This window comes from Peromyscus leucopus, chromosome 19 (assembly GCF_004664715.2).
Source record: "Peromyscus leucopus breed LL Stock chromosome 19, UCI_PerLeu_2.1, whole genome shotgun sequence".
NCBI classification, from domain to species: Eukaryota; Metazoa; Chordata; class Mammalia; order Rodentia; family Cricetidae; genus Peromyscus; species Peromyscus leucopus.
In genome coordinates this window covers 56,809,665-56,820,236 of record NC_051079.1, presented here as the reverse complement: position 1 = coordinate 56,820,236, position 10,572 = coordinate 56,809,665, and the positions used below count along the sequence as shown (strand labels likewise).

Sequence of the window (10,572 nt, the reverse complement as noted above, 5' to 3'; positions counted from 1 at the left end):
CTCAGGGGAGGATTTGCCCTGGAGGAGGTGGAAATGGGGGATAGGCTGGGGGTAAGGGGAGGGTGTGGGAGGGGGGAGAATAGGGGAACCCGTGGCTGATATGTAGAACTGAATGGTATTGTAAAATAAAATAAATTAAATTTAAAAAAAAAGAACTAAAAAAAAATTCACGATAGCAATCACACTGCTAAATTTCTTTACTAACTCTTGTAGGGTCTGTCTTCTTTATTTTGTTGTTTTTTACGATTCCTTAGAATTTCTGTACAGTCCTCATCTCATTGGTGAGTAAAAATTTTCTTTGCTACCTGCCTGTATGGTTTTATTTCTCTTGACCTAGTGCACTTCCTGTGATACCAATGCAATGCACGATAGCAGTGAAAATTTATACAACTTTTCACCATAAGAAAAAGTGCAATTTCTTGTCAATAAGCATTATGTTAGGTATAGTTCTATGGATCAATTTGTTTTGTAGACACACCTTTTTCTGTGGAGGAGATTTGCTTTTATTCTTTGTTTTGTGAGTTCTTACAAAAAATGTTGAATTTTTTTCAAGTACTTTTCCTACAAATATTGAGACAATTATATGCAGGTATTTTTTCCTTTATTCTTTTAAAAAAAGTAGTTTCCAGTGGATGACTTTGAAATGCTAAACCTCTGGTGCTTTCCTGGGATAAGGCCCATCTTGTCATGCAGTGCACCTTTTTGGTTGTTGCACCCCATTTGTTAGAACTTTGGGGAGTTTTCTCTGCTGGCTTTGCAAGTGAGTGGCACTGGCTGAAAGACCTGCTCATGTGTGTGCTTTGGTGACATACGGCTTTCTTCAGCTCCTAGGATCTACAAAGTGGGCAGGGTGCCATCATGTTCCTTTACTTTGTTACATGATATGTGAAGGTGGTGCGACCCCTTCCTTGAATAGGATGAGCTGACCCGGGAAGTAAATTAGACATGGGATGTTTTTCACTTGATGACTTTTGACACCAATCTAGTTGTCAGATAGATATGCCAATATTTTATTTCCTCTGGACTTGGTTTGGGATAAGTCGTATCTAAAAAAAAGAAGAAGAAAAAAAATTATCCAGTTCTTCTGAGAGAGAGGTGCAAGAAAATAAATCATGAAGATAATAACAAAATCAATAAAAAAGAAAACAGATGTACAAACCGTTGGAAGATTAATAGACTTAACAAATCAGAAACAGAACATACATTATGATTATATTAAATGAAAGGATATTGCTCTAGACTTATACACATTAAAAGAGCATTAAGAACATATGATGGATTGCGCCAATAAATTTGACTTAATTTCATGGTTAAATTTTGGTCTTGTTCCATTTTAAGTTAAAAATTTATATAACATAAGTTCATTTAACTGCATGCAGTTACACAGCCCCCCAGCATCACCTATTGAAGAGGATAGCCTTTCTGTGTTTAATTGCTTTGACTCTTCTGTGAAATTCAGTTGACCCTACATGTGGTGGTGTGTTTGAGTTTTTTGTACCGTTCCAATGGTCTCTGTGTCCCACTTTGTGCTGGTGTTACACTGTTCTGTTTACAAAAGCTTCATGAATTCCTGATTGGGGAAGTCTGAGTGCTGTAATCTGGGCCTTTATTTTCAAAATTATTTTTAATCTGTTCAAGGTCCTTTTAAAATCCACATGAACAATCATATAGACTTTTTTCTTTATTTTATATATTTTTGTACAGTGAACTTTATTGATGGTATTCAAGAGAGTAGGGTTCCCTGAGCTCTTTCCCTTCTTCGGGAAATCTGAAATAGAAACTATTAGGGGAGATGCTCTATGTGGGGGCTGAGTTCTGAGAGGGCCTCTCTCTTCTTTTCATGTTCTTGATGCAGTAGGGTCTTGATGGTCCAGGGCTTCTTACTCCTTGAAGGCTATGTAGGCCATGAGGTCCTCCACTCTGTTGCTATAACTGTAGTCATCGTCATACCAGGAAATGAGGTTTACAAAGTTGTCACCTAGAGCAATGCCAGCCCCAGCATCAAATGTGGACAAGTGGCCGTCACTATGAAAGTTGCAGGAGACAACTGGTCCTCAGTGTAGCCCAGGATGTCCTTTAGTGGGCCTTCTGATTCCTGCCTCACCATCTTCTTGATGTCATTGTACTTGGCAGATTTCTCCAGGTGGCATGTCAAATCCAAGAAAGACACACTGAGGGTAGGAACATGGAAGGCCATGCCTGTGAGCTTCTCATTCAGCCCTGGGATGACCTTGCTCACCACAGCCTTGGCAGCACCAGCGGATGCAGGGATGATGTTCTGGGTAGCCCCATGGCCATCACATCACAGCTTCCCAGAGGGTCCATCCACAGTCCATCCACCGAGTGGCAGTGATGGCATAGACTGGTCATGAGTCTTTCCATGCCAAAGTTGTCATGGATGACCTTGGCAGGGGGTGGGGTGAGAGTTAAGCAGTTGGTGGTACAGGAAGCATTGCTGACAATCTTGTGTGAGCTTTCATACTTCTTGTGGTTCACACCCATCACAAACATGGGGCCATAAGCAGAAGGGACAGAGATGATGACCCTTTGGGCTCAAACCTTGAATTGGGTCCCTGTCTTCTCCATGGTGGTGAAGATACCAGTACACTCCACTACATACTTGGCACCAGCATCATCCCATTTGATGTTGGCAGGATATTGATCCTGGCAGATGGTGATGGCCTTCCAGTTGATGACAAGTTTCCCATTCTCATCCTTGACCATGCTGTTGAACTTGCCATGGGTAGAGTCATTCCAGAACATGCAAATTACGGAGTTGAGGTCAATGCAGGGGTCATTGATGGCAACAATATACACTTTCCTATAATTGAAGGCATCTAAGATAATCCTGCTGTCTGTGAACTGAAATAGCTAGACCTAGAAAGCAGCTTTCTCCACACTTCAAAGGCTGTGCGTGAAAAACTCACGGTCAATGGAATGGCCAGTGGGAAAGGCTGAAAGCTTTTCCCTAAAGTCTGGGAACAAGACCAGGACTTACTGTGTCCACTTTTCACCACCTGTGCCGAGTACTAACACTTCTACCCTGAGCAACTAGGCATGAACAAAATCTGTAAAGGGAAATCCACTTGGATTTAAGTTGGTCATCTTGTTGACTGTTTTAATCCCTCTTTTAAGTTGTGTTTCTCTGTTGATTCTTCATGTTGAGTTGATCACATTTTTAAAATGTTATGTCGCCCACTAGATCCTTAGATCTATGGGTAGATGAAAAGCTCTCCTCCAGCAGAGAGGATTACAGAGCCCCTCTTGTGAATTATCTAGCTGCCAAGGACCATAGTCCTGCACTGCTCATCCTCCAGTCTCTCGAATGATTGTCCCCTTGGTGGTTTTAGGGATGGCCTGGTCTCATCTATAGTACTCAGCTGGAAATGAAAGCTCTGAGTTAAGATTCTTAATCCCTCATTTCATATTTCAAGCATCCCATTTGATATATATGAATTCATCTGTTGTGAAGGTGCAAAGTACAAGTTACAGGGCGAACACTTAATAGGTATTCGAATAACACAATTTTAGAATTTTGGAGGTGTGTTATTGTGCAATCATTGATTCTAACTTTCTGTAGTGAATGAAGAAACAAGTCCAGAGAGAGCAAGTGATTTACTCAAGGTTACATAGGTTGTTGGTGATTAAAAGCACCTTCTTGGAGAGGCAATAAATACCATAAAACTGTACCATGGTGGTGACCTGAAGCTGCTGTATCTTTGCTCTCCATATGAAGAGGAAAAGGATTCAAATGCCAGGCAATTTACGAGTGTAAAGACTACAAAAGGAACGCTTAGCCTGGCTAAACTGCTTTCAAGTTCCTCAAATCCCTTCAGTCACAGTCTTCTACATAAAGTATCCGCTGTGCTAATTATAAAAAATGTCAGGTCTGTGCACCAAAAACTCTCTACAAGGCAGAACTATAAGAAAATGAAACTTCCTAAAATGGAGCTCTTAAATTTTGGTTTTTGCCTATCAACCATCCCCTCAATATAGTAGACACTGTTATTCTGACACCTGAATTTCACACAATTTAAAATCCATACCATTTTATAAATAGTTACTTTGGTTTTTTTCATCGGTGTTTAAATAAATACATTTAAATTTTACATTATAAACTAGTAATATGTCTTTATTTCCATTTTCTAATTTTAATTTTAGTATTTATATTATTAAATTGCTTGTAGAACATAATTTAATGTATCAGTAGGCTCTACATTTAAATATGCTTTTACCAGCGTACTATGTATTACAACGTATAAGTATCACTGCAACATGAAGGAAAAGGAAATGAAGAATATGGATTTAGGCTGAGTTCTGAAAATATTATTCTCATGGTGGTATAGCTCAGTGGTAAACCATTTACCTAGTATGAACAAAGTCTCAGGCTCAGTACCCAAACACACACACACACACACACACACACACACACACACACACACACACACACACACTACCCACAGATTAACTGCTCCTAAAATGAAAATCTTAAAACCTAGACACATTAGAAACAACCTCCATGACTTTCAAATACCCACTGTGTACAGGGACCACAATGCTATTTTAGAAACAGAGAATCTACTAAACAAGAGAGAACATGGCAAAATGTGCACTTAGGAAGCACAACAGAAAATAAATCCTACTTGATAGTAACCCAACCCTGTAAGACTGACTTGAAAGTGGGTGGGCCTCTCATGGTGAAAGTACCCTACAGAGAGACATTAGGAAAGAACTAATCTCATAGATGAGACAGCTCAGCATCATATCAATGCCAGAGCCCCACAACTAATTTTTAGAGTCAACAGGATTCAATATAAAAATCACAGTGCAATTATCTTTTGGACTTTATCTTTTTGACATTACCCTGAGTTTAAAAACAAACTATATTGCCATCAGTGAAAAAGAAAGGACAAACCTGGAAAAAAAAAAAACAATTACATGGCATTTGATTAAGCATTTTACATTCTTTAGGAATATTATTTAATTTCAAAAAATGTGTACAAGTAAGTTACAAAACAGCTAAATATCTTACAATCTAAAACAACAAATTAAATGATAGCGTAATGGAAAACGTTTGAATTTCAAAATCGGTAAAGGTGAAATAAAGGACCCTCAAGCCAGCATGGGTTAGAGACAGAGATTCTTTCATTTTCTCTGCCTGGAGTGTGGCAGTGTGACAGTGAGCTCATTTCTCCCACGCTCTCAAGTTGGGGGACTTACATTTAGGGAATATCCACAAGTATTCACTAACGTAGTGCTTACACCAGAGGTACTGCACGGGAAAGATGCCTCAGACAGTAAAGCATGTGTTCTGAGAGCTTGGGGATCTGAATTCAGATTCCAAGGACCTGCATGAAGAGCCAGGTGGGGACCGGGGGTGAGGGGGGCATGCCTGCAGTCCCAGCACTGGGAGGCGATACAGAAGGATCCCTGAAGTTTGCTGGTAACCCTGATGAGTCTGTGAGTTCTGGGTTCAGTGAGACTGTCTGAAACAAACAAACAAACAAACACAAACAAACAAACAAACAAACAGAAATGGTTAAGAGAGATTGAGAAAGACAACCAACATTGATCTCTGGCTTGAACATACTCCTGCTCACTAAGGGGCACACATACCTGAACGCATACGCATCCATATACATGTCCCCCCAATACAGAAAAAGTACAACAGACAAATTTATAATGAAATTTACAAAATATTGAAAAATAAGTATTGATATATTTATATGTGGGATATACTTACCTGTTGGAAGCCTAGACAGTCTTTAAAGTTATTTCAAAGTAATGGCATAAAGGATGCTCTGTTTCACCTGTCTGTTTGTTTGAGACACAGTCTCACTATGTAGCCTTGGCTGTCCTGGAACTCTCTAGGTCGATAGGCTGGCCTAGAACTCATACAGATCCTCCTGCCCCTGCCTCCCAAGTACTGGGAATAGAGATATGGGCCATCACACCTGCTAGACAATGCTCTTAATAATGTTGTTTGCCCAATGTTATTTCTATCTGAAAATATAAAAGACAATATGCTTACAAAACTGAAAAACCCCTCAAGGTACTGACTGCATGGTCTCCAAGGGGCATGTTTATGGATTTATTTTCTCATGTATATCTATTAACTTTCTAATTAGCTAACGTTTACTAAGAGAGGAGGGCAAATGTGTGAAAAACATGAATTTTTATCCAAAGAACAAAACTATGAAAGTACGTATGCATAATTGCAACTATAGATATTTACATTTTGAGCAGATGTTTATGCAGACAGGGCCACTTCAAGTAATAAATCTGAAGTAAGATGCAACATTGTCCTCTTGGACATTTGTTCGTGTCTGAGGACATTTGGGGTTTTGTAAGAAGGGGATGAAGGAAGTTGCTGTTGACACCTAGTGAACAGAGGCAAGAGATGGAGCCAAGTGTCCTGTAAATACCAAGTTAAAGGTCTGTCCAGTATTGATGGCAGCAGTGCTTGGACCAAGAAACATGATCAAGGGAGGGGACCAAGCATACCTCTGAGAACTGCAGTGCTCTCTCGAGCCATCCAAAGCTTTCTGATGGGGGAAACCAGTTGTAATCCTGTCTTTGTGTTCTCTCATGCATAAACTACAGTTAACACTGCCCTTAAAGGGGATGGATGACCGAAAAGAGGCTATGAGACCAGGTGGAGACGGCAATTGTACGAAGGTAGTTTCAAAGTAAGTTCTATGTGACATTGAGCGGTCATTGCTAACATGATTTTTTTCTTTTCTTTGATTCCAGTGTTGTATGAAGGTTTTGAAGACTGTAATGCATCCCTTGTGCCGTGCATGAAGTCCTGACAGGGGTGTTTCCAGCAGCATGGCCATTATAATGGTCACAGAGAAGCTGTGACTGATTTCAAATACAAATTGTCCTTCCCTTTCCATGGTCTTTCCTACTGGGTTATTCAGATCTTTTCTTGTCCTTTTTGTTCTAAGATTCAGCAGTTCCCCGTGAAACTAACAGCACTTGCTTTTTGTAGCAAGGAGTTGCTAGAATTTTAATAAAATGCTTAAGCTATTTATAAATCTAGATCCAAAATATTACAACATGATGTTGTATGTATAGAACAAAATAGTAGGACATAATACTTTATGTCTTGACTTGCTCCATCTAATAAAAGTTTTTTCTTTTATTTAAAGTGGATAAAGCACTTGTCATATAAGCAGGAGGGCATAAATTTGAATCTCTGGAACCCATGTAAATCTGGGTAAAGTAGAGTGTTTCTGTAATTCCAGTATTCATATGGCAAGATGGAAGATGGAGACAGGAGGACCTCCAGAAACTCACAGGCCAGTTCGTGTGGCTTATGCGACAGTCAACACTGAAGGGATACTGTAGCAAACAAGATGATGGATTATCCTCTTAACCCCACACATGTACTCTGGCATGGGCACACAAACACACACACACACACACACACACACACACACACACACACACACATGCACGCACACGAACGTATCATATACCTACGTACATTTGCATACGTCATACACACATCCCCATATCATTTACTTCATGGTCATCTGTAGTCTGTCCAATAATCCAAATAGATATAGGTCAAGGTGTGACATTGAGTTCTCAAGCATTTCACTTGCATGACCAGATTCCAGCTTCCAATGAGATCTCAAGAGTCAGGTCACTTTTTGCCCTCTTTTTTTTCCCAAGAACCACATTTTCTCTCTGACTAGGGGAATCCCTATTGACTGTTCAGGTATCACACGGAGGTCATTCCTCTAAGATGCTCCACACCCTCATCCTTAGGACAGTCTTCTGTTGTGTGTAGCCCTAGTATTTCCTGACCCACACCAGCTTTATAGCTGTGCTTTTCTTTTCTGACTATGAGCTCAGGTGGAGAACAGGGCAGGATGGCATCATATGCATCTCATTCAGTCTGGTACATCCAGTTCTTAAATCTTTGCCCACAACATAATTGGTGCTGATAAATCCTGAGTTGAATGAAGGGTCTTAGACTATCACCTTCCAAAGAGATAACTGGAAGCCAACTTTCTCCAATAAAAGGAGGGATTACAATACCGCCTTGTGCTACCTGTAACACAGACGGCATGTGAGTGGGTGCTAGAGAGTATGAGGGATGCCAGGTAGGTTTCAGGAGCCCCGCCAATGGCCAGAGGGAGGGAGAGCACTGGCTAGAGAAAGCATGAAGAGGCAGCTGGATCTGTGGGTTCCCTCCGGCTTTGCACTCTTCAGGCTCTGCCTTACTCAGAGATCACACCAGAGATAATGAGTCTTGTGGCTAAAACAGCATGCCAAGCCTCAGTACCTCTTTGATGAACCCATTTGCCATAACTTTGATGACACTGATATATTTTATGATGCCATTAAAGAAATGCATTCTGGAGATCTCTTCAAATAGTTTTTTGAAGTGGAGGTTTGTGTAGGCATGCCAACTAAATGCTTTTGATAAGGACTAGAATGTCCAAACTAATAGTGGCAGTGTATAGCCAGCTTTCCTTTCTGTGTTTAAGGACTGGGCAGAGCTCACTGATAGAGCACTCGTCTGGAATGTACTTAGCCTTGTATTCCATCTCCAGCACTGAAAACAAAATAGTTTCTACATGCATTTGTATGTATATGAGCTGGGATTTTTAGTGATAGCTGCCATCAGGACCAAAAAAAAAAAAAAAAAAAAAAAAAAAGGACTAGTACTATACTGTGCTGATTTGGACCTCAGCATTATCTTCTGGTGTTTTTGTTTATTTATTTGTTTTGTTGTAATTATATTTGTCATGGTTTTACATTTCCTATGGTCTCCTACAGTTCAGGCTGGCCTTGAACTCATGATATAGCTAAGGATGACCTTGAAGTCCTGATCCTCCTACCTCTTCCTCCCAAGTGCAGACATTACAGAGATGTACCATCAAATCCAGTTTATGTGGTCTTGAGGGTCAAACCCAAAGCCTTCCACAATCTAGGCATGGACCCTACCAGTTGAGCTACAACCCCAACAATTCATCATTGTCTGATAGCACATAGCACAGAGACATAAGCTTCGCTTGATGACTAATCTGACACATACCTGCTCTTTTCATGGAGAAGCTTAACTTCTACACATGTGTGTTGAAAATTAAATACTGCTTTAAACATTTTTACATAATTATTTTATTTAAAGCATGTCAATGTTGACTTGACTATATACTTATAGCATGTAAATTTTTTAACCTACAAAAGAGTAGGAAATTTCCATTAAAAGAAAGTACTCAATAATACAAATGAAGACTATTGGGGGGCATTGGAGATGGCTCAGTAGTTAAGAGAACTTGCTGCTGTTGCAGAGGATTTGGGTTCATTCTCAGCCCCCACATGTTGACTCACATGGCTTGCAACTCCAGTTCCAGGGGGACCTGACACTCGCTTCTGGGTTCTGCTGGGTCTCACATGCATGTGAGGCACATAAACTAATGCAGGAGTATACACACACACACACACACACACACAACAAAAAATAATAAAAGAATAAACAAGTTAAAAGGATAATTCTAAGTGTAGTGGTATGCTGACAAATTAAAAATTGACATTGGTAGATACATCATTTAATTTAAAGCATGAATTGCAATAAACGCCATACCATTGGAATTAGGAATGGAGTATTATGAATTTTTGTGTTATAAAATATTGTTTTGGCTTGTCAACAGTGTATTTGAGTACTTTATCAGGAAGCATTCTAATAAGTACGGGTCCTCCTGCTGTTTGTTGCAAGTCTTAGGAGAGGTGGAGTGATTGTCTTGAGAGAGATCTGAAGTCCCGGCACAGCTGAACTTTGAAAGATGGTGTCCTGCTTGTGTACCCAGCCGGTGCACCATTCTTCCAGTTCCATTTTCATAGTGTTAAATACACTGGCAGCACCACAAAGCACACACATACAGTGCGACAGTGAAGTCTTCATTCGAATCCTGGCTCTGTTTGATTAACTCTCTGGCCTGTGTCAAAGCCTTTCACCTCTTTTTTTTTTTTTTTTCTATTGTACTTCATACACATTTTAACTTCTTTCTTTCTTTCTTTCTCTTCCTTCCTTCCTTCCTTCCTCCCTCCCTCTCTTTCTCTTTCTCTCTTTCTCTCTCTTTCTTTCTTCTTTCTTTCTTTCTTTCTTTCTTTCTTTCTTTCTTTCTTTCTTTCTTTCTTTCTTTCTTTTCTTTCTTTCTTTCTTTCTTTATTATACCAATCATAGTTTTCCCTCCCTCATCTCCTCCTGTTCCCTCCCCTCCCCTCCTTTTTACTGCCCCCACTCCAATCCACTCCTCAGAAAGGGTAAGACCTCCCATGGGAGTCAACAAAGCATGGCATATCAAGATGAGGCAGGACTAAGCTCCTCCCCACTGCGTCAAGGCTGAGTGAGGCATCCCACCATTGGGAATAGGTTCCAAAATGTCAACTCATGCACCAGGGACAGATCCTGGTCCCACTGCTAGGGGCCCACAAACACACCATACTACACAACTGTCACCCACATGCAGAGGGCCTTGTTCAGACCTACATAGGCTCCTTAGCTGTTGGTCTAGAGTCCGTAAGCTCCCACGAGCTCAGGTCAGCTGTCTC

At 40.4% G+C, this 10,572-nt stretch overlaps 1 pseudogene; it reads right to left on the bottom strand.

Annotated features, from left to right (window-relative positions):
• Positions 1-1,880: 1,880 nt before the first annotated feature.
• On the bottom strand, positions 1,881-5,626 carry LOC114690158 (annotated as a pseudogene).
• Between the last annotated feature and the right edge of the window lie 4,946 nt (positions 5,627-10,572).